General features: G+C 40.4%; 1 pseudogene; it reads left to right on the forward strand.

Moving 5' to 3' along the window:
• Positions 1 to 1,766: 1,766 nt before the first annotated feature.
• LOC136406580 (ribosome biogenesis protein NSA2 homolog pseudogene) lies at positions 1,767 to 7,563 on the forward strand (annotated as a pseudogene).
• The last annotated feature ends 15,545 nt before the right edge of the window (positions 7,564 to 23,108 follow it).

Consider the following 23,108-nt stretch of genomic DNA (forward strand, 5'->3'; position numbering starts at 1 on the left):
CACGAAGATGAACCAGAAGATCCTCCTCTCTGACGGTTTGTACCCAGCCCCCTCTAACTCAGCTCAGGGACCTAGAGCATCTCCCTCTCCCCTCAGGCTCATGTGCAAAGGCGGGTAGGGATACAGGAGAGGGGCAAACATTCTTCATCATTTCATGGATCCTGATATCATGGTTCTCCTTTGGCTAGAGCTGACCAGCAAATGATGTCCTCTGTATGGCAAGTGTCACATGCATGATCCTCCAAGGGGCCCATATATGGGTTTTTCAGAATTCCTTGTCAGAACCTCACCACTGCACAGACCCCTGACATTGACTAGTGGACCTTTAGTTAATCCGCCGTGCCTTGATGTCTGCTCCCGGGAACACATCCCACAGACTCTGCTGGCTTCCCTTTGTCCCAGAAAGATGCCCTGGGAGATCTAAAGATGCCTCAGGTCCAGCTACTTGCCACAGCCTCCGTGGGGGCCACTCTCATACATTCTGCCACACCAAACAGTGGTAGGGAGAGCCACGTACCCTTTCCTGCTCTGTTTCCTGGCCCTGCTATCTCAGTGGCTCTAACCACCTCCTGCTTCCGGGCTAGAAGCAGGCACCTGTTCCTATGGTTACCAGGCTACCCGGATTTTTGTTTTTGTTTTTCTGTTTGTTTGTTTATGTCCCTTTTTAAATTTAATTTTTCAATTACAGTTTATATTCAATATTATTTTGTCACCATTTCCAGTGTACAACAGAGTGGTTAGACAATCCTATGCTCTACAAAGTGTCCCCCCAAATATTTCCAGTACCCATCTGGCACCATACAGAATTATTAAAATATTATTAACTATATTTCCTGTGCTGTATTTTACATCGCCGGACTAGACCACCTGTGTTAAGCTTTGGAGAGAAGAACCTCATACAATCATTTACGCTTTGACGGGCGGCTGTCCTGTAGTGATGTGTGAATTCTGCCACTCAACGCAGCAACAACCACCAGGGAAGTGTGGACCCAGTCCCTTCCTTGTGGAGCCCCTGGAAGGCTGTAGGTGGTTCTCTTGGAGACCCCCTCCTCTCTTCTTGGGCAGGGAGAAAGGGAAAGCTTCAAGTAGGACAGTTATTGAAATGTGTTTTTGTTCTCTCGGCCCCTCGGGATTTTGCTTTGCGTAGGCTATTTGGGAGGGGGAGGCCAGGGGAGGCGGGGCCCGCCTGGCGGGCCTGGCACTGGCCTCACACACGGAGGAGCTGACTGGCAGCAACTGAGAGCCCCGTTTAGAATGTCTCAGCACTGACTGCTCCATGGCTGGGGCTTCAGTCAAAATTCCAATACAATAGGAGAAGCTTCATTCACAATCCCATTTTAAGAACTTTGAAAATTTAAAGGAACGATTGTCATTATCCTTGTTGATGATTTTAGCTCTTCAAGAACTGTACTGTATATGCAGAATACAAAGTTGTTTTTTTGTTGTTTTGTTTCTTTGTTTGTTTTATCAACCATGAGTGTGTGTGTGGGGGGGGGGGAGATGCTGACCTCAGATCTGTGTACCAGCTCTACAAGGAAAGGTCGAATCACTTTCTTTGTTGGACGAGGGTGGTGGGGAAGTGAGAGATGAGATGTGCGTCTCTCTGTGTGAGGATGAGGCATGGGAACTACTTCATGCTCCGCTTTGGGGTCAAAACCTTCGGGTGTAGCTCAGGATTACCACAAACCACATGGTGAATTCCTGTGCTTTGCAAGGAGCCAGAGGGCGGAGCTGCAGCTGCCACAATGTGACCCAGAGAAAGCACCATGGGGTCCCAGGCAGCTCTGGAGGAGACAGAGTGAGTTGGCAAGCAGATGATGCAGACCCAGCCATGGCAGGGCTGTGACCAAGACCCATCAGGACACACAACGCACTGGGACTCTACACCACCTCCCTTCACATCCCGCCCCACCCCAGCCTGGATCCTCCACAGACTTCTACACCCTGGTGCTGCTGTAGGAGGAGGGAAAAGGAGGAAAAGGGAGGGAAAGGAAGGAAGGGAGGGAGGGAGGGAGAGAGGGAGGGAGGGAGGGAGAGAGGGAGGGAGGGAGGGAGGAAGAGAAATGATATAGTAGTTACCTGAATGAGACAGGGTTTTACATTAAAAGACTGACTTGCTTTAATCTGAAAAATTTAGTTTTCCGCTTCAGAAGACAATAGCTGGGTACCCAGATCGGCTTACTTTATATATTGTACTAAGCAATAGAAAGGTATCCCTCGTCCATTCCAGACTGAGTGACTGGGCAGTCCCACCTCACACTCAGTTTTAAAGACAGGTACATTGAAAACTGGGAGGGGGGGTGCCTTAGAATCTAAACAGAGTTTGCATTGAAGCCAAATGTCTGTTCTGATACTAGTCATTGACTTAGAGCAAAAGGGGCATTTCCATCGGGAGCATTTCACCAACACAATACTTTGGATGCGATGAATCCTGCCCTGCATAGCCAGGCCCTGAAAACAAAGCCAAACCCCAGGTCTCTAAATAATGGGCTCCTTTCCTTAATCCCCATCTATTTGGACATACAACCATGTGCATTCAAATCGCCACCAGAGTACTTAGAAGGTTTATTACCCTCATTCTCAACGATGGAGATAAACTGCTCAGGAGTGGACAGAGCACCATCAAGGTTCTTTAGTGAGGAGGTTCCAAAGTCAGCCAGCCCGGGTCAACTGGAGTCTAGAAACAACTGGAGTCTAGAAATACTAAATATGTACCCATGAGCAAACTGCTTCCACTTTGTGTGCCTCAGTTTCTTTGTTTATAAATGAAGGATGGTTACCATATTCCTCTCATAGTTTTGTAAGTCTTAATATATATACAGGGTAATGTGTAAAGGAGCGAGTTCCCCGTCAGCTCAGACATTCAAGTGCAGGCTTGGCAGCCACATGGTGGGGATGTTGCATTGGACTGAGGGACTGCCAAGATCTTTTTCAGCTCAGAATTCCTTTGAAAAAGAAGGCTCAGTGCCAAGGACAGGATCCACTTGGAGATAAACCCACCTGATAGCTCTTATTTGGAAAAGGAGGCTAAAGATCAGCAATCTATTTAAAATGAAGGTAGAACTAGGCCAAGGCAGCCCTCCCGTTGACTCAGCAGCTGGGGAGTCACAGTGAGTGCAGTGGCTTTAACATCAGGAGACCCGGGCTGCAGCCCGAATGGATACAGTTTGCAGTTTCTTTACTTGGAAACTGGGTATCCATTTTTTTTTCCCCTCAAAAAGGTACTCATGAGGATTAAATGAGCCAAAATAAAATTGCTTTCAAAATAGTAAATCATGGGATGAGTATAGGTATGATCATTTCTGGAGCTCAGATTATATGATACATCATTAGTTTTGAAAATAACATATGTAACCTCAGACTCTGGCTGAGACAAAGCTATTATTTTAAACATTGTGATGGGTGTAGAAGCTGGAAAAACTGCTATTTCAATATTTCTTGCGTATTTTCTCTATTACTCAAGAGTGGAGGCTTCAATTACCTTTAAGACAAGCAGTGGCTTTGTTCCAAAAATTTAAATAAAAATAAAACAGAAACCACAGTCCTGGGCCCTACCTACTTCGGCAAATATAAGTCAGCTCTCACCTATTATTTTTAGAAACAGTGAGGTCATCCTCAACTTGAATGCTAATCATCCACACTCAGTGCTTTACTATTTCTTTCTAAATAAATATAATGCATCTTTTATCAGAGATCTTCTCCAAGAATTCTTACTCAAATATTTATGGACAGTAACACTATGCCAGGCTGAGTGTTGACAAGTTGGATACGCTCCTGCAGGTATTATAGGAGAAAGAAAATAAGCAAGAACTACACGCATAACTTACAAAGACAAAGGAAGTGAAAGGTGCTGTGAGAATCTTCCGGAGGGTCACCACACATGGAGTTGGGGAGGTTTTCCCAAGAAAGGAATGTTGAAGTTGAGCCTTGAAGGATGAACAGGAGTTGTCAGGTGGGAGCAAGGCGTTTGTTCCAGCAAACATTTCTTTATCGTCTCTTTGAAGATAAATGTTTTCTTCTCTGGGTGTATTTAAACTGCCGTGTCTATAAATAATTACTTAATCTTTGCAAGTTTCGTGTGTTCTTCTCTGAATAGATGTTATCAGAAGATACAAGCTGAGATGAGAAGGACTCTAGAAGGACAAGGATATGCCACCATATTTTATGTCTCATCCTCGAGGAGTTGCTATGAAAGGAACAAGCTCAGCACTGACTAGACTGAAGATCCTTCATACACAGCCTAATGGGATGTAGTCTTGTTGGTTTGATGATCTTAATAACCTCACCGGGAGCCCAAAGACAAGGTCGCTGTCTGAGTTAAGGCTGGATTGTTACCCTATTTAAGTGGATAATCCCACATATCATCCTGTGAAAAGGGTGATCCTGGCATAGGAAATGAAGGCTCAATTTCTGCACCTTTAATTAAGGGTAGTCTGAGCTGGAACTTGAACCTAAAAATACCCACAAGCAGACATGGTTGTTAGGAGGTGTTCTCTGCCATGTCCTTCCCTTCCTTTTTTCCCCATCTTTCAATATATTTTTACTGAAATGCAAAGCCTGGTCTCATTACGCTCCGTTGAATCAATGGAGCTTTCTCTTTCGCACCTGGGAAGGGGTGACTGAGAGAAAGGTCCCTTCCTGGAGCCTGCAACTTCGGGTGGCAGTAGTATCATCTACTGAAGTCAATTGTGTCAAGCAACACAGTGATCATACAGCAGTCAAAGCTGTTGTGACAATGTTGAATTTTACCCTAGCATGTGATTCTGTAAAACAACCATGGCTAAAAGCCTCCCCTCTATTCTCTTGTGTTCTGGGAAACAGCTTACTGCAAAAACAAAACAAAACAAAAAAAACCCTTCTCCAAATGACTTAGGAGTCACAGATGCTCTTTTGTTTACCTATGATAGGACCAGACTCAGAACCTCCATATTCCAATTCTGTGTCTCCTGGATGATTAGCTCTGATGCTCCCTGAACTCCTCCCCCAATCAACTAGAACAAAATGCTGGCTAACCTAGCTCTGGTTGAGTCTCTTTCCTCCCTGCCAACCCCTAAACTCTGTGAGCTAGAATACAGCCTCTTCTTAATAACCATCCCCTTCCCTGAGAATAGGCTGACCTCAAGCCAGTCACTCTGTAATCTGCCACCTGATCATCTGGCCACCCTTATAACCCACACACCTGGTTTTGCTGGCTTTATTTCCCATAAAAAAAAACACAAATTTTTATTATTATTATTATTATTATTTTATCTAAACCTTGATCACAAACCTCACCAATCATTTGGTCAGAGAGTTCTACTTACTGTCATAATAGAACTCTCTGATCATGTGATCAAAGAAATATCTTTTTAAATAAAGTCTTTCTTTCCTAAGTGTGGTTTTTTTTTTAATTTGACAATGGTGAGATAAACATAAGTCCTAAACAGAAAAACATGTGGGACCCATTTCTGAACACACATGGATTATCATCCTGAGGAACCCCCAGAACAAGTAAAAAGAATGGTTTAAAGAAGGGCGATTAGGTCAGAAGACCTGACATTAACATTTTGGTATTAAATATGAAATGTACATTTATTCTGTGGACAACTTTTGGGAACAGGGCATTTGAGTTATACATAAAATAATTTTTAATGGGAAAAATACCACAGGTAGTAGAATCCAGCCAGCTTAGAGCAAGCTATTATTTCTCAGATATTGGAAATTGCTCTAGCACAGGGGTTGGGAAACTATGGCTCTCGAGCCAGATGTGGCTCTTTTGATGACTGCATCTGGCTCGCAGACAAATCTTTTTTTTTTTAATTTTATTTATTCATTTTAGAAAGGAGAGAGGGAGAGAGAGAGAGAGAGAGAGAGAGAGAGAGAAGGGGGGAGGAGCTGGAAGCATCAACTCCCATATGTGCCTTGACCAGGCAAGCCCAGGGTTTTGAACTGGCGACCTCAGCATTTCCAGGTCGACGCTTTATCCACTGCGCTACCACAGGACAGGCACGCAGACAAATCTTTAATAAAAAAATAATAACGTTAAAAGCATAAAACATTCTCATGTATTACAATCCATTCATTTCCTACTGCTCATGTTCATGGTTGCGGGTGGCTGGAGCCAATCACAGATGTCCTCTGGGACAACACCAAATTTTTATTGGATAATGTGTAACATACACGGGTTGTTGTATGGCTCTCATGGAATTACATTTTAAAGTATGTGGCATTCATGGCTCTCTCAGTCAAAAAGTTTCCCGACCCCTGCTCTAGCATTAAAATCTAGCCTACTATGAAGAATATGCAGTTAAGAAAAAAATAATCCTTATTGCCACAGGCAAAGGCTCTGCCTTTGGCAGAACACTGCCAGGAATAACTGCTGTCTCCCCACCTGCCAGGAAATGCAGTCCTAAGTCTTTTCTCAAAGGTGACCCTCAATACTTCTGAGGAATTTAGAAACTTAACACTTCCTGTCATCACCTCTTCTTATGTTCTGACCTCTAGACATTGAGGTTCTGTTGATCTTCAATAGAAGCAGAATTAGTAATGCTTCAACTCTTTTATTTTACTGATCAGTTAAACATGCCATCCTTTTGAGGAAGAGATACAAGAAATGGGATTGGGGTCAACCTTTGGCATCAGAAAAACCAGGCTCCCTCTCACATCTGCTCTGTGACCTGAAGGGCCAGTCACTGGGCTAAGTACACTCATATCTCAACAGGAAAGAACAATAGCTGTTGAAGAATATGATTATTAGGATTAATCATCACTGCACACATTCTGAAAAAGTGACTGGTATTGAGTTGGTGTTGCTAAATACTACTTCCCTTTCTCTTTACTCATGCTGAACCCATTGTCAGCCAGGGCTTCCACTGTCTCTGCATCAAGTCCAACACTCCAGGTCGAGAGGCTCACGGACATTCAAAGGAGGCAAAAAGATGGTCAGTCTGAAAGCTAAGCTCTACAGTAAATAGCGCCATGCTGAGAATATAGAAACAAAAGAAACTGTCAAGAAGCATGGAAGGAGAAACAACAAAAGAAAGAATGATGAAAAGACTCCACAAGGAGCAGTTCCTACATGTCTACTGGACAGAGAGGGGAAGCCCCAAACTAAAGTACTTTATGATTAAACAAAAACAGAAAGAGACAGCAGGGCAATGGGAAGTTCCTGTGCCCAAAGTTCATGCCGAGGGAGAAACAGAGGTATTAGAACTTATTTGAACAAAAGAGAGAAAGAAAACAGCATGGAAGAGGATGGTTGTCAGAGCCTGCTTTGTTGGAGATGGCTTCACTTGGTAACCGCAAATAATTCATTGGGCCAATGGGCTTCCGTTTCAAGAAGGCCCGTGGGACACATCCTGAGCTGGAAGCCACCTTCATCTGCCAATACTTGGTGTGAGGAAGACTCCCTCACCCCCACTCTATCCAACTCCGGGTGTTATTACCGAAGGCATTGTCATCAAGGTGAGCATGAGCGAGATGGGTCTTGTGACACAAGGAGCCAAGGTTATTGGGGGAACATTGGCCCAGGTTACCAACAGTCCTGAACATGATGGATGCAGAAAGGCAGTCTCACTGTTCTAACAGAACTTTCATACAAGTAATTCCTTATAATTATTGAAGACTCTGAACCAATCAGGAGAGCTCCTTTACTGTGGTGTCTCTGAGTGTGGTCACACAGCTTGCATGTCATCAAGAGAACTATTTTTTCTATTGTAAAGAATATTAAAATGGTCATGTTCTTAAAAATAAAAAGACTAGTATTCCTTACTCATTAAAGTCAGAGTTTACTGAAATAGCCTCTTAATATTCTCTCTTCCCAGATTTTTATTCTCCAACCCATATTCACTGCAGTGTCATGTTGATCTAAAACTAAAATGTGACCATGTTACTCTCCTGCGTAACATCCTCCAACACTTTCCCATGTTGCAGTCCAACAGGGGAGACACTATGACAGGGGTCCCCAAACTTTTTACACAGGGGGCCAGTTCACTGTCCCTCAGACCGTTGGAGGGCCGGACTATAAAAAAACTATGAACAAATCCCTATGCAAACTGCACATATCTTATTTTAAAGTAAAAAAACAAAACGGGAACAAATACAATATTTAAAATAAACATAAGTAAGTTTAAGTCAACAAACTGACCAGTATTTCAATGAGAACTATGCTACTCTCACTGACCACCAATGAAAGAGGTGCCCCTTCCAGAAATGCAGAGGGGACCAGATAAATGGCCTCAGGGGGGCCGCAGGCGGCCCGCGGGCCATAGTTTGGGGACCCCTGCTCTATGATCTGGCCCTTGTGAGTCATATGCTCTTGTGGAAAACTTACTAATCAGAACTTGATATGAAGTAGGGAAGTACTCTGTAAATGTTTTATGAATGGATGAATAACTAACAAACAAGTCAATGTATGAGGCCATTGGTGCAAGGCCCGTTAGATATGCTAGATATGTTTGAGTCACTTTTATTTTGCAGGAGAGTGTTTGGAGAACAGGGATCCCCCATACCCCCACCCCTGGATAGATGTGTGCTCACTATAGTCAGCATTCACACAGCTGGGAACAAAAGACTATTCTGCTGATAGATATTTCCATCCAGATGTTGGCTCTAGAGAAGCTTTAATAATAGAAAAACCTTTAGGCAAAGTCTGTTGCTTCAGTTCCCTTTGTCCATATTTATATTTGGACAGAGATAAATATGCCTTTTTACCCTTGTAAGCATAACTCCCAAGGAGCAAATGTCCACCTCAATTGATTTCAAACCATAGCTATGGAGAAATAATACAGTAGTTCATTAATATAATTCCTATCCCTCTCTTAGTCCTAATATATCTTACAGACAGTAAGATTTATCTTCCCATAACACCAATCTTCTTACCTCCTCCTTCATCCTGCTTTAATAATCTCCTTCCGCAGTTAATATGTTTGCATTTTAATAGGAGCAATCTAGTATTTAACAGGAGCTTGAAATTTCAGCTTGCATTGTGAATGAACGTTGCTGAAATTTTAGGAACCATGGTAAACCACTATAAAACATCCTTAGAAAGAGAACAGTTAGAAAAGCAATTTTTGCCTCCTATTACTTTGATCTTCATTAGTTATTCTTAGAACACTTAGCTACTTACATGCAGTGAGTCCTCTCTGAGAACTGTAGGAGCAGCCTGTTCTGTGTAACAGTCTGGATGGTGTTAACTTTTAGCACCTCTGCACAATTGATTCTTCCCCCCTAGAATATGGGCCTGGCAATAAAAACCCTATATGCTGGGCTATTCAGATTCTCTCTGAATGTTGGTGTTTGTTTTGAAACCCACCTTTCTGAAAGTATCCAGAGCTGCTATGTTTATGTATAACAGAGAGTGACGGACGTGATCAAGCCAAGATCGATTGTCCAGTAATAGGCATGATTCTGTAGTCATTAAAGGGTATTTGTAATTTATGTTTCATAATATAGCCTAATGCCCTATCTTGTGTAACTATTGATTTTCCAATAATAGGACAGCCCCAGAAAACCTTTCAGGGCTCAGTTCTCCCTGCTACATCCAGCCAAAACCAAAAACAGGTCCCTTTATAGGCTCCCAGGCTAGAGGGATGCCCTCTCTTCTGAAAGCTTCAAGGACTCTCTGGCTTTCGAACTCTCTTGTTAATGTGGTCCCTACATACCAGCCCCAAACTGGTAAGTTAGAGAAACAGTGTCAAGAACAGGTTTTTTACTATTTGGAAGTGACCAGTGAAGACACTATGAAAAGCAACAGTTGCCACCATTTACTGCTTTCCTGAACAATGATGTCTTGAAATAACCCATCACCTTAAATACAAGCCCAATACCCTTCTGGAATGACCCAGCAGCTACCAGTGCCTCAGAAAGCATGAGGACATACTGGCTTTGTTGCAGGTTATATGTTGCCAAAGGGCAGCCTTCGGGAGCACAGGTACCCTCCTCCCCATCACTATTCCCAGTGAGCTCTTCCAGAGTCTTTGCTGTCATCACAGATCCTCTGTCTGACCTGTCTATGAAAGGCTAGTTCAGTTTTATCACCCCATTACACTACGGTCACATAACTGAAGCTTCTGGTTTCTACTCTAGACTGGTTAGATAAATACTGTATTAAATGCTCAAGGTCAAAGACTATTACTTGCTGCTACATTCATGCTGACATGGTTTTATGTTTCTCCAAATGAGCCCTTGTCCTAATTTTGTATAATTAAGCTTTCAAATTTTTCTAAATCATACCAAAAAAAACCAAAAAAGCAAAAAACCCCAACCCCACATGGAAACCACATAAATTCCCATCTGAGTCTACTTCTGCTATATCCCATGACCTTGGGTGTGTCCTTCAACCTTGATGAGTAGTTTCTCAGTTTACCTTGATGGTAAACTGTTCTCTGGCTAAAGTAGCAGCTTTCAAATATTTGTTCTTGAAATCGAAATCATTTAAAATCTTAGCAACTATTAGTGATCTTAAAGATATCTTGTTCTTTAAATGTGTATTTTATTCCTTTTAAAAACAAGAATTTTATTACATGTTAACAAATATTTTTATTAAAAACACATTTTCAATAAATGAATGAGGCCCTCACTGGTTGGCTTAGTGGTTGAGGGTCAGCCCAGCGTGTGGATGTCCTGGGTTTGATTCCCAGTCAGGGTACACAGGAGAAGTGACCATCTGCTTCTCCACCCCTTCCCTCCCTTCTTCTCTCTCTTTCTCCCTCATGCAGCCATGGTTCAATTGATTCAAGTGAGCTGACCCTGGGCACTGAGGATAGTTCCTTGGCCTCGCCACAGGTGTTAAAAATAGCTCAGTTTCTGAGCAACAGAGCAATGCCCCAAATGGGCAGAGCATCATCCCACAGGGAGCTTGCCAGGTGGATCCCGGTTGGGGCATATGAAGGAGAAGTCTGTCTCTCTGCCTCCCCTGCTGTCACTTAATTTAAAAAAATATAAATGAGAAGAGTGGCATTATTTCACATTTTGAAACATCTTTTTAATATATGGCTTTATAGAAGAGAACTGATTCTCATATCTGCTTGTGCATTCAATCTATTGCAACATGTCTCTTTGGTTGAAATTCATAATGAAAGCTTGGCCTCTCCATATCTACAATTGGAAAGGGTAGAGTATTTGAATAGCTTTTCCATATAATTATAGACATTCTGCTATCATATGACACTGAAACCAGCAAAATAGTAGCCTAGCCTCTTAAAGCTTAGTTGCAATGTGGAATCTGAAACCATATCAATGTACTTTCTATGATCCAGTGAATTAAAATCAATTTCTCTATTTGCACTTTGAATAGATTTTTTTACTCAGATGTCATTTAGTTACATTGGTCATTTGGAAAATATTGGTTCATTGAGTTATGGAGATTTTCCAAATGTTAACCTATTTCAATGTAGCATATTTAAAAGTCATATTTGCTAACATCACTACAGATCTCTGTAGAAAACTCTAAATAAAAGCTGTCAAACTTATCGTGGTGACACAAGTTTTACAAATCCTAATATTTATCTGAAAACTTGACTCGTAGCTCAAGCAGTGGTCCAAGTGCTTTCTGTTGTACAGTGTACCTCATATGTGGCAGAAACATTTTATGACCGCATTTCCCAACCTGGGTGCGGAAGTGTCCCTACAGCACCCACAGCTCTAAGGGCTCCACACTCTCCATTTCCAAGGGAGACACAGCAACATCTGCTGGACATCAGGCAAAAAACCAACATGTGACAGGTGTGAGTGGCATCCAACCTGATCCCAAGATTCGAGCAACTGGTGAGGTGACAAGCAGGCACATCCCATTAGTATTTGATTCTATGAATGACACAAATTATTATTTTTTTCAATTTATATGTATAGCTTTTCTCAAGTACAATAGTTAGTAAATTGTTTGGACTGAACCAAACAACTTGATAAATGGAACTGGTAGTTTTTGTTTGTTAGCTTCTTTATTTGCTACCGTGAAACACATCAGTGCACCCAGGAGAAGGCTGAGGGCCCTGGGCTTTATGTGAACATCCCATTTGATCACACAGACTATTAAATAGCTACATACTCAAAGGTTAGATACTTAATAACAGTAATATTTTTACCACTTTATCAAAGATAGCCTTAACCTTAACCGAAAGGGTCTTTTTTTTTCCTCCAGAGAGTGCATGGTGGTGAAAGCTAAACTAATTACTAGAATAAATTGGTGCTACTATCTAGATTCATGCTACAGTGCCAACAGTTTCACCCGCCATTGCTTCTGCTGCACCAGGAAATGTCAGCACAGTGAAAAAGGCAAATAATGTCTTCCTGTTGTTAGTAAAATAGTCTTGCCCTTACAGGGGCCATACTCTGAAAACCATTGGATTAAAGGGATGTTCTGTGAAACATCAAATGATGGACACATTCTACTCACTGATGTCTTGCTCTCTCCCATCTTATTGTCTTACTGCAGGGGTTGGGATCCTTTTTGGCTGAGAAAGCCATGAACGCCACATATTTTAAAATGTAATTCCGTGAGAGCCATACAACGATCCATGTACGTTAGGCGTTATCCAATAAAAATTTGGTGTTGTCCTGGAGGACAGCTGTGATTGGCTCCTGACCCCTGTCTTACTGCATTCAGTCCTTGCCTTAGAAATCAGTGCCCCTTCCTGAGTTTGTGAAGCTATTGTCGGTTCTTAGTTTTGAGAACAAATCTTCTTTTGAACTCTTGATATAACCTTTTTTGCCAGCTATTGACAGCGGTCCTGGTTTTCTATATGTTTGTCACTCTCACACTTTTGCCAACAAGGTCCGCTGGATGAGGCAGAAACCTTGACATCATGTAACAGAATATTATGGTTAATATAAGGAGGGAGAAAAGAAATTTATTGAAAGGAACCAAGTAGTTCACTAAGCTGACTGGAAGGAAAGCTGGCATGGACCATGGAGACACAGCAGAGATAAGATCACGCCCCAAAAGATGGCATTTGGGATGTCACAGCCACCTCAGACACCCACTATCTGCTCCCAGAATCCCTGATTCCCTTCTCCCTGCTGCAGACAGCCTCTGACAGGATCTGTGCCTCTGTGTCCTTCTCACAAAATTTAACCTCCTGGCGGGAGCATGCGATGGACCACAGTGCAGGCATGGCCTCTGCTCTGCCAGGAGGCAGGGGGAGGAAGTGCCTTCTCTGCCAAGATTTCTAACTCCCATCTATTTAGAGCAGGGGTCGGGAACCTATGGCTCGCGAGCCAGATGTGGCTCTTTTGATGGCTACATCTGGCTTGCAGACAAATCTTTAATAAAAAAATAATAACGTTAAAAATATAAAACATTCTCATGTATTACAATCCATTCATTTCCTACTGTTCATGTTCATGGTTGCAGGTGGCTGGAGCCAATCACGGCTGTCCTCCGGGACAACATCAAAATTTTATTGGATAATGCATAACATGCACGAGTCGTTGTATGGCTCTCACAAAATTACATTTTAAAATATATATGTGGCGTTCATGGCTCTCTCAGCCAAAAAGGTTCCCAACCCCTGATTTAGAGCTTCAACTGAGGCAGAAAGGGCACCTGATGCCAAGCAGTTAAATTGACAGATGTCAATAGTGTTCACTCCTTTAGTGAACAAATTCCAAACACACCTTTTTCCATGCTAGAATTAAAAAAAAGAAAAAAGAAAAAAAAACTCTGGACAAAACTTCTCCCAAAGAAAAGATATCTTTAAAAATATCTCGTGTTATTCCACCTAGCTACAATCTCAACGTATCCTGGTGACACCTCTTTCTCCCATAGGTAGTTGTGATTTTCACCATAACATTCTGTACCCATCACCCTCATCCTTTTGATCAAATATTGAAGGGTGTTGAAGGAAAAAGAACTCATGCATTAAATTAGGTAGCTATGTTACTAACCCCTCAAGAAAGGAAATATAGGTAGATGCCACAGCACTGAAGTGTGCCACTGTCTGGTATATCATATAACATTTGGGGCTTCTCTCTTTGTTCAGCCAGGGCTTGGGTTCTTTAGAGGCAACCTGCAGCTTGTGGCTGAAATCAGTATGCCTAATGGATCTGAACACTTGGGGTGAACATAGCATTGAAGTTGTTTATCATTAACTTTTAATGCCAGTAGCACCAGGAGGTGCTCTGTGACCCAGGGAATTTCTGTATGCCACTAAGACTCTTCCTTGACCTGATTAGTTAAGCAACAACCCTATTTTCCCTGAAGAGCTGGATTAAATCACCCAATACCATGATCCGTGATACAGCCTGTCTTCCTTGAGTTAAGAGGAGCCTGACATGGTCTGGAAGGAGCAATGGAACTGCTATTGGACTCCCAAGTAAGTATTGGACTTCCTTTGGTACTGAAATCTATAAGCCAGTAGAGGTAACAGTAGCAAAGATGGAAGGCAAAAAGTATGCAAGTGGCTAATTACATGGAATTATCACAGATGCCAATTCCAATTCTGCCTCTCCTGATCCTGCTCCAGCATTTAGAGTCCTGACAGAATCAGCACCACATATTGATGACTTTCTCAAAATATACTCTACAGAGAAAAAAGTAAGTTGTTCTATCTAGCACCACAACTGATCTTTAATATCCTATTCCACTATCGTACGATGTTGGCTCCTTCAGGATGATGGGTGAAATTATGTATTCGGTTAACAACTTTCTTTTTATTTTACTATAAAGTGTATTTGATGAAAAAAATAAATAGTGTCTAATTTACCACATATGGGAATTCATGATGGTATAAAAGGTACCCAGTAGGTACTGAATTAGAGTATTGTTAAAAACACGAGATTAGGGGATGCAAATCAAAAGACAATTAAATGTGTATTCCAGTAATCATGACCTCTTCCATGATTGGGGTCAGTCTACTGCTAGGCGGCTGACTGTTCTGCAAGAACATAGCAGACCACCTGCAGCTCAGACCTGAAAGCGGGTAATGAGCGAGTGGGCACTGGCAGTGGAAGGAGGCAGGTCGTTCTCACGAGGTCTAATTGTGGCCACATGCGCAGCCTACGGCCACTTGGCTGAAATATATATATATATTTTTTTTTTCCCCCCCCCCAAAGTGAGAAGCAGTGGAGAGGCAGAAAGACTCCCACATGTGCCTGACTGGGATCTACCCAGCATGACCACCAAGGGGCAATGCTCTGCTCATCTGAGGTATTGCTCAGTTGTGGCAGGAGCCATCCTAGCACTTGAGGTGGAAGCCATGGAGCCATCCTCAGCTCCCGAGCTAACTTTGCTCCAGTGGAGCCTTGGCTGTGGGAGGGGAAGAGAGAGATAGAGAGAAAGGAGAGGGGGAAGGGTGGAGAAGCAGATGGGTGCTTCTCCTGTGTGCCCTGGTCAGGAATCAAACCCAGGACTTCCACACATCAGGCCAACACTCTACAGCTGAGTCAACTGGCCAAGGCCTAGAATGTTCTTTTTTGTTGTTTGTTTATTTGTTTTATCTTGTTTTCAGTCTTTCACATGGGGCATTCATATTTATGCATTTTAAGGCTATTCTAAGGAATTTATCCATCTATCTTCTGGTCAGATGATTAGCTGATGTGGGTTATGACTTTGGGAAAGTCATAAGAAAAGTCCATGGTGAGATGTATTTCCAATGTTTGACTTGGTGGGGAGAAGTTCCCTCCCCACTCCTCTTTAATGTCCTCTCAGAGTGAGGCTGTCATGTGCAGGGCACTTCTAGTTATATCAATCTTTGGAGCAGAGCTATGGATAAACCAGGCTTAATTTCTTTTTCCTCCTGAATTAGTGATTTCTGGTTGACTTTCCAGGGTGCCACAGATGCAAGTTAGAGGCCACAGATGCAAGTTAGAGGGAGACACTCTTTGGTTAAGTAGGACACTGGGAATGTGGAACAGCTCATACAATTTATTCCCAAAATCAGAACGTACATGACCCCAATTCTGTAAACACACTTCCAGTGGACAATGGAGTGCTGTGAAGAGTTCTCAACTTTATGCCATGGTGAATCAGATAACAGCCACGACACAACAGGAAGCCAAGTTAGCATGGCTACCTGGTGACCCATAACCGAGCATCTAATCCAAGGGTTGGTGAGCTTCTTCTGTAGGGGTGTTTTGGGCCATGCAGTCTGTAGACTCCACTCAGGTTTGCTTTGGGAGTATGAACCCAGGCAGAGACTAGAGATAACAGATGAGTTACTATTTTCTAATAAGTTTATGGAAAGACACACAGGTGTGAATTTCCTATAATTTCAACATGTCATAAAACATTCTGCTTTTTTTTTTTCCAATCCTTTAGAACTATAAAAACCATTCCTAACATGTGGGCTATACAAAAACAGGCTAGATTGGCTTGGAGAACCATAGTTCATTTAAACCTACTCTAGGCTCTACTAACACCTGATAATAATCCAAGAACTACCTTGGAAAGGAGGGAGTTGCTTGTTTACAATGTTGTAAATTTGCTTGAAAATTCTAGGACAGTGGTTCTCAACGTGTATGCCAGGGCGTGGAGCACTGGTGCACCCTAAGATTTCCAGGTGCACCCTATGGTATTCCAGAGAAATATGGGCCTGTTGGGGACCAAAAAACCAACAAAGTTTTTGGAGTTTAGATTTTTGGGGGACAGAGGTGTGGGGAATTGGCTGTAAATTGACAGTCTGCCCAACCCCCAACATTACTTGCCTGATTAGGTTGCAAAAGGCTGTTAAGCTGTGGTGCTGGATTGCTTACACTACCCCCCATGTTCCCCGGAAAGACTGGAGGCAAGTTTCTTTTATCCTTTGTTTGGTGTCAAGTTAAGATGATATGTATGGTGGGGGTTTTCTGCACTCAGCACAATTAAAAGTAAAAAGAGGAATTCTTCAATGTATTGATGAGGACATGAGAGATTGCCTTTCAAATATATGCCCAAACATTGAAGAAATCACTAGGACACATCAGGCTCATGTTTCTCATAAACACAAGAATGAAAAAAATTAACACGTTCGTGCCGGGACCTGCCGAATTTACTAAATCTTACTAAGAATGTATCTATATATATAAAAAGATAACTTTTTGTCATTGTTTTATTTTTTAACCCCTCTTTATGAATTCTAAAAAGTATAACTCAAAAAATGTAACCAAAATGTTTTTTAATGTCAGAATAAATTTAATTCTGTCATATTTATTTCATATATTTACTATAAAAGCACACTTGGACTTTTTTTTTCTTTAATATTTGACTTAATTATTATAACATATTTCTCAGAAATTTGTATATAGTGTGCCTACATTTGTAGGATTTTAAATGCACTCTGACTTCAACAGTTTGAGAACCACTGCTCTAGGAGATACTGCAGTGATTTGACCTTCAAAGGCTTGCCACCAGATACATATAGCTTCCTACTCTGCTAATGACACTTTGAGCAATATTGGACATGCAGGTTCCTAAAAATGAAGCTGGATCAGTGGCTGGGCTGCAGCTGGAATTAGCTAGTGTCATTACCTGGTATGGGCTCCTCTTTAAAACTGGCAGTCTGTCAGGTGTCCCAGTAAATCAGTGGGCAAATCACATCTAGCTTTCTTATGCCTGGTTTCCAAAATCCAAGAGGCCTACTCAGTGATGTGCCTCTTTTTTAATGGCGAGGAAACAAAAAACACTCCTCCCCCCAAAAAAGATGCAAACCTCTCTAACATTGTAGTCATGACTCAGATTCAGTTAACTCTTATTAGTTCATTTAGTAAAAATATATTTGGAAAGAGCAGATATGATTTATAAAATAAGTTTTCCAGATCTTAAGGATACAGATGGATAAATTTTTACATATGTGTACATCTACATAAATATCAGACAGATAAATATTTATAAAATATTTGCCACTTTCTGAAAGGTACCCTCAATTCAACATCATCAACATAAATTTGTTTTGCCTGTTCTTGAGTTTCATTTAAATAGAATGCTAGTTGGCCGCTTTCACTTGACATCAGACCTAAAAGATCCATCTATGTTGGTAAGTGTAGCAATAGTTCAATTTTATTTTTTTATTGCTGAGCAGAACTTTATTCTGAGTAATAAAATCTTCAATAAGTTAGTGAGAAGTGATCAAGATAGAAGTTTTCTGCTGACTTAAATATCACATGAAGACAAAACCAAAAGAGAAAAAAAATAAAAATAAGTTAGCTCTAGACTTTCCTTTGAAAACCCACACACGAAAAGAATATCTACAGACATTTTCAAGAAAAAAGTATGCACGCTGAAAATTCATACTCCAAAAAAAGAATAAAATGTCACATATATTCAAATGCTTAGTCATTATGTCTCCAAGAATCAGTCCTCAAAATATTAAATGAAAATTAAATTGGCTAACTGAATGTTGAATTTAAAAAAATAATAAGGAATAGAAAAACTGTGGTCAAAATGCAAGACACAGAAAGGACTGTGAATATATAATATTGAAATCTATTGAGAAGAATTGATTATAAACAATCATTAGAAATATTGTTTTAAAAGTATTGGTATATAGTATTAATGATTTATATCTCAAAACCTAGATTATATCAATAAAATTGTGAGAAAGGGTAGAAAAGCTGTATGGATGAAAAATAAAAGGGAGTAAAAGTAAGTTATTTTCTCAACTAAAGTAAAAACTGATTGACGTTATCTCAAATTAGGTAGAATTAGAGTAAAATAAGCTTAATTAAAAAGCTGCTTAAAATAAAAGTTAACTAGTAAAAAAAGGATTTAAAACAGAATAATTTGCCCAAACCAATGTATTTGGTGAGCTTTCTTTTATAGCGAGAAAGGAAGAGAAACATCAATTTGTTGTTCTACTTATTCATGCATTCATTGTTGATAGTTGGATGTGCCCTGACCAGGGATCGAACCTGAAACCTTGGCATATCAGGACAATGCTCTAACCAACTGAGCTACCCAGCCAGGGTAACATGGCATGTATCTAGTTCTACTTAAATATCCATCGGAAAATAGACTCAAGTCTCCTTTGTTTATTGACGACTCAAATAATTTAGAAGTTATCCTCTAATAAACAGGTTGCTCAGACTTGCTAGTGAAATGACTTGAGCCTCGTATCCCTCTGGCTGTCAAATCTCTGACTGGCTTTATTTTGTTCCATTTTTCAAGTGGATATCGGCCTAGTTAATTTTTCTATCTCTTCTTAAATCAAATTTTACAATGTTTCTTTTCTCATGCAATCTTACATGTTATAAAGAAATAAATAAATTTTAAAATTTATTTGTATGCCTAGCACACAAAGCTCTCTCACAAAATTTTAAAATATATTATGTTTCTGTGATTACATTCATTATTTCTAACAATTTTCACTGTTTCCTTCTTTTTTTGCCTCTTTCATTGGACTTACAAAAGAATTGTCTATTTCTTGACACTTTGCAAATAACCAGCTTTTGTTTTTATTTGTAAGCCTAGCTTTTAGAAGGAATTGTAATTGCAAAAATGTAAAAGTTAATCTCATAGCAGAGAATATAAAGCAAATAATCATTTCAGTTTTTGTGCTTTCCAATCTCCTTCTTCTCCCTAGTGAAACTATAATTAACTCTTTGGATTGTGTTCTTCCAGAATTTTCTAAATAATTACACTTAAAAGTTGGAAATGGATTTATATAATACATATATTGTGACAATTTTTAATGCATAACTTTATTTCCAAGAAAACAAACTAATTAACAATAATCACTATAATTAATAAAATACTCATATGGAATTTTTACAGTCCTATATTAGTAATGGCTTTATTTATAACCTATTTGTTTATCACTGATTAATAATGGATATAGCCTATAATCTATTAATATAAAATTCAAATACATATGAGGCCAATAGTGGTTATATTCACTTACTTATATTAGCTATACCTACAAAAATTTTATAATAAAAATACTGCTTTTGTAATTATAAAAAATATTTTCTACATTTATACTTTGTTCCTCAAATGTCTGTCATTTATTAAGTTAAGCAAAAAATATTTATTATTTTACCATAGACATTGTTTTAAGAACAGAGGATATAACCAAGCAGATTAAAGAAAATATAGACAAATATTTTACACTTGACTCACTAATTTTTTCATCATTGAGTGGAAGTCAACTCTATTCGCACGAGCTTCCTTTTTTTCTGCTACCCACTTCAGCTAAGTTTGGTGTCCCTTTTCACAAACATGATTCTCTTAATGTTTTCTGTGATTTCTCCCCTGTCTGACTGGCCTTTTGATATGAAAATAATTCCCCTGCTTTCTATTAATCCTGAAGCACAGAGAAAATTAGGAAGAAAAACATATTTTATAACAGCTCTTCGAAGACTACACACAAATAGGACCAACAGGCACTATAAAGAGCAAAGATACGTGAGAAGGAGATTTAACTACCCTAAGACATACTAGAGGATAAAAGTCCTAAAACAGAGAGATGAGAACCAAATGAGAGTTTGCCCTTCCTAGCTAGAGATCTTAAAAATGAGATTATAGAAAAAGAAACATCAAAATATGTCTAGTTCCCACTATGGCATCAAAATCCATTTTTAATGTTATTTTTCAGTTTATTTCATAGATACAGTCATAAATATTTTTATTTGAAAAAGCAGATTCATAGATGCATATGATGTGCTAAAAAACAAACAAACAACAACAAAAAAGCAAGAAAACTCCCAGGAGGCCAACTCCACCTTCTGCCGCAGCGGCGGCCCTTCCTGTTTCTATGCCACAGTTACCTTAACTCCTTTTGGTCCCTCTCAGCCTTGAATTACAACAGGACTTTGGGGAGATGGGATGTGCTTTTCAATTAATATTTAGCTGGTATGGACATTCCAAATGACCGGCAACCCCAAGTGAATGCTGCCATTTTCCACTTGGACTACTACCTGCTAGGCCTTAAATAATATTTCAAGTACTGAGCAGTCTAAGTACAAATAATTCAGGAAAGAAAAAAGTTCTAAGTTTCATTGAGAAAAGTGAAGGAAGGGAGAAATAGCAACATGAACTTCCCGCTGAGGCTTAGGGACTGGACACAGAGGCCATCCACCTTCCAACGGATTTAGGATGTGCACACAGATGCCCAGTCACCGTGGGCCTGCTCTGCATGACTCATGGAGTAGTGAAAGCAAGGACCATGCCTGGATCATTTTCTGTCATGTATGTAATGGCCTCAGCGGTCTGTCCAAGGGGGATACCACAGCATTTAAAACATCAAATATGAACAACAAGGTGCTGCACCTACGAGCTGATGTTTCTCATCTCCCTTCCCGGATGTCAGTCTGTCTGTCTGTCTCTCTCTTTTTCTCTCTCTCTCTCACTCACTAAAAATATAAAAAGTAAATAATAAAATAAATCAACTAGAGTTCATCCAGATAAATAAAGGAGTAGCACTGTGAACCCCAAATCACTTCGCCTCCCACGTCCCTTGGAAAAGCCACTGGAAAGTAGAGCAGGGAACAGCGGTTTTCATATCCGTGTAGGGTTTCCTGCTCCTTGAGCAGCTCTATTAATTAACCCTCCCTGCAGCAACCCAAATGAAGAGGTTCGATCTTGATTTCATTAAGATGCCAGATATGTTCATGCTGTTCATTCACTGTAACGATGGAATGTTCTGTAACGACCCAAGATGAAGTAGTACACTTTGTGGTCAAGACTGTGTCTGTGCCTGAATTCCTTTTGAGAGTTCTAGAAGTGACATAAGACAGCCTTTAATCATTAGAAATTTGTAAAATTACTAAGTTCCCAGATGGGAAGGTCACTTAAGTTCTGTTATACTTTATTATGGGGGAGGGATGGAGATAATTTGGAGATTGAATTATGTTATCTGAACATAAGACAGACATTTTTAAGTCTTCATATTCTTGTTTATGGTTCTTTCTCTGGATAGTTCTCCCTTCTCTTGTCTGCTTAGCAAACTCTTATGTATCTTTTAGGAGTCAGATTGTGTTATGTCCTTTGTGATGTCTTTTTCTACCTCATTTATTTTCCTTACCCCCCCCCCCCCAACTCTGTTCCAGGTAAAACTGATCATGTCTTTCCTTGTGCCTCATTCTACACTGTATTTTAGTCCTGTTTGTGTCTGAATCCCTCTCTGAAACCTAAGCAGCTTGGGCATGTAATAGATTACTTTACCCATCTTTAATCAAGCCCAGTGTCTAGCACAAAGAGTTGAACCAATAAAGATTTGCCAAATTTAAAAAAAAAGAGTCTGACAATGTTCCATTCTCTATTGGGCCTACTGCCTGATTACTCTTGGGTCCTGGCTATGTGTTCAATTTCAAACTGATTTAACATAGTCTCTTCAGTTGCGAGAACAAAAGAGTTTAATTCTACATCCATCCCCTCTCAAAGCACACCCATGCTTGGCGGTATTGCTGAGAGCTTTCATACCTTTCTCCTTCTCACGTACCTTAAACGAACACAAGTGAAATGCACGCTGGACTCGATCAGACTCATTTATTCATGGACGCCTTTGAACTTCAGACTGAGTCCACCGTGCAATGAAAATCAAAGGGAAGATAAAAGTGATGTTTTTCCTTAACGGATTCATCTTCTTGCTCAACTTGGAAATTTAAAAAGGGAATCTTGAGCAAAAAAACTTAGAGGTATTGAGGAAGTTGGCTATGCCTCTCTGGGAGAAGAGCTTTACAGGCAGAGGGCCTTGGACAGAAGCATGGTTGCTATGCTCACAGAGCAGCAAAGAGAGTAGTGAAAAGGGCGAGAATACAGGAGATTAGATAAAACGGGGATTTGGGAGGCTTGGATCACAGGAGGCCTTGTAGATGATTGTAAGAAACCTGGCTTCTATTCTGAGAGCTACGGAAAGCCCTCGGAAGCCTTTGAACAGATTCCAACATATGAATTTTGAAGATTCAATGGTTGAGTTGCTAACACAGTGTAGAGAAAAAAGGAGGAATAAAGGAGACTCTTCTGGTGGTACTCTGTTTCTACAAAAGAAGCTGTGGTGGTGGTGATGTAGACGATAACAGTGGAGGGAGTGAGAGGGTTCTGAGATCAGGAATGTATTTTCAGAGAAGTTTTTATTGACAGATTTTATTTTGCATATAAGAGTGGAGTAAAACCTCACTGAGGTTTTTATCCTAAGCAAATAAAGGGATGAAGTTCCACCAACCTCCATGAAGAAGAGTGTGCGCAGGTCAAAGCTGAGCAAGGTCAGCTTTAGGTAGGT

Source organism: Saccopteryx leptura, chromosome 5 (genome assembly GCF_036850995.1).
Source record: "Saccopteryx leptura isolate mSacLep1 chromosome 5, mSacLep1_pri_phased_curated, whole genome shotgun sequence".
Classification (NCBI taxonomy): domain Eukaryota; kingdom Metazoa; phylum Chordata; class Mammalia; order Chiroptera; family Emballonuridae; genus Saccopteryx; species Saccopteryx leptura.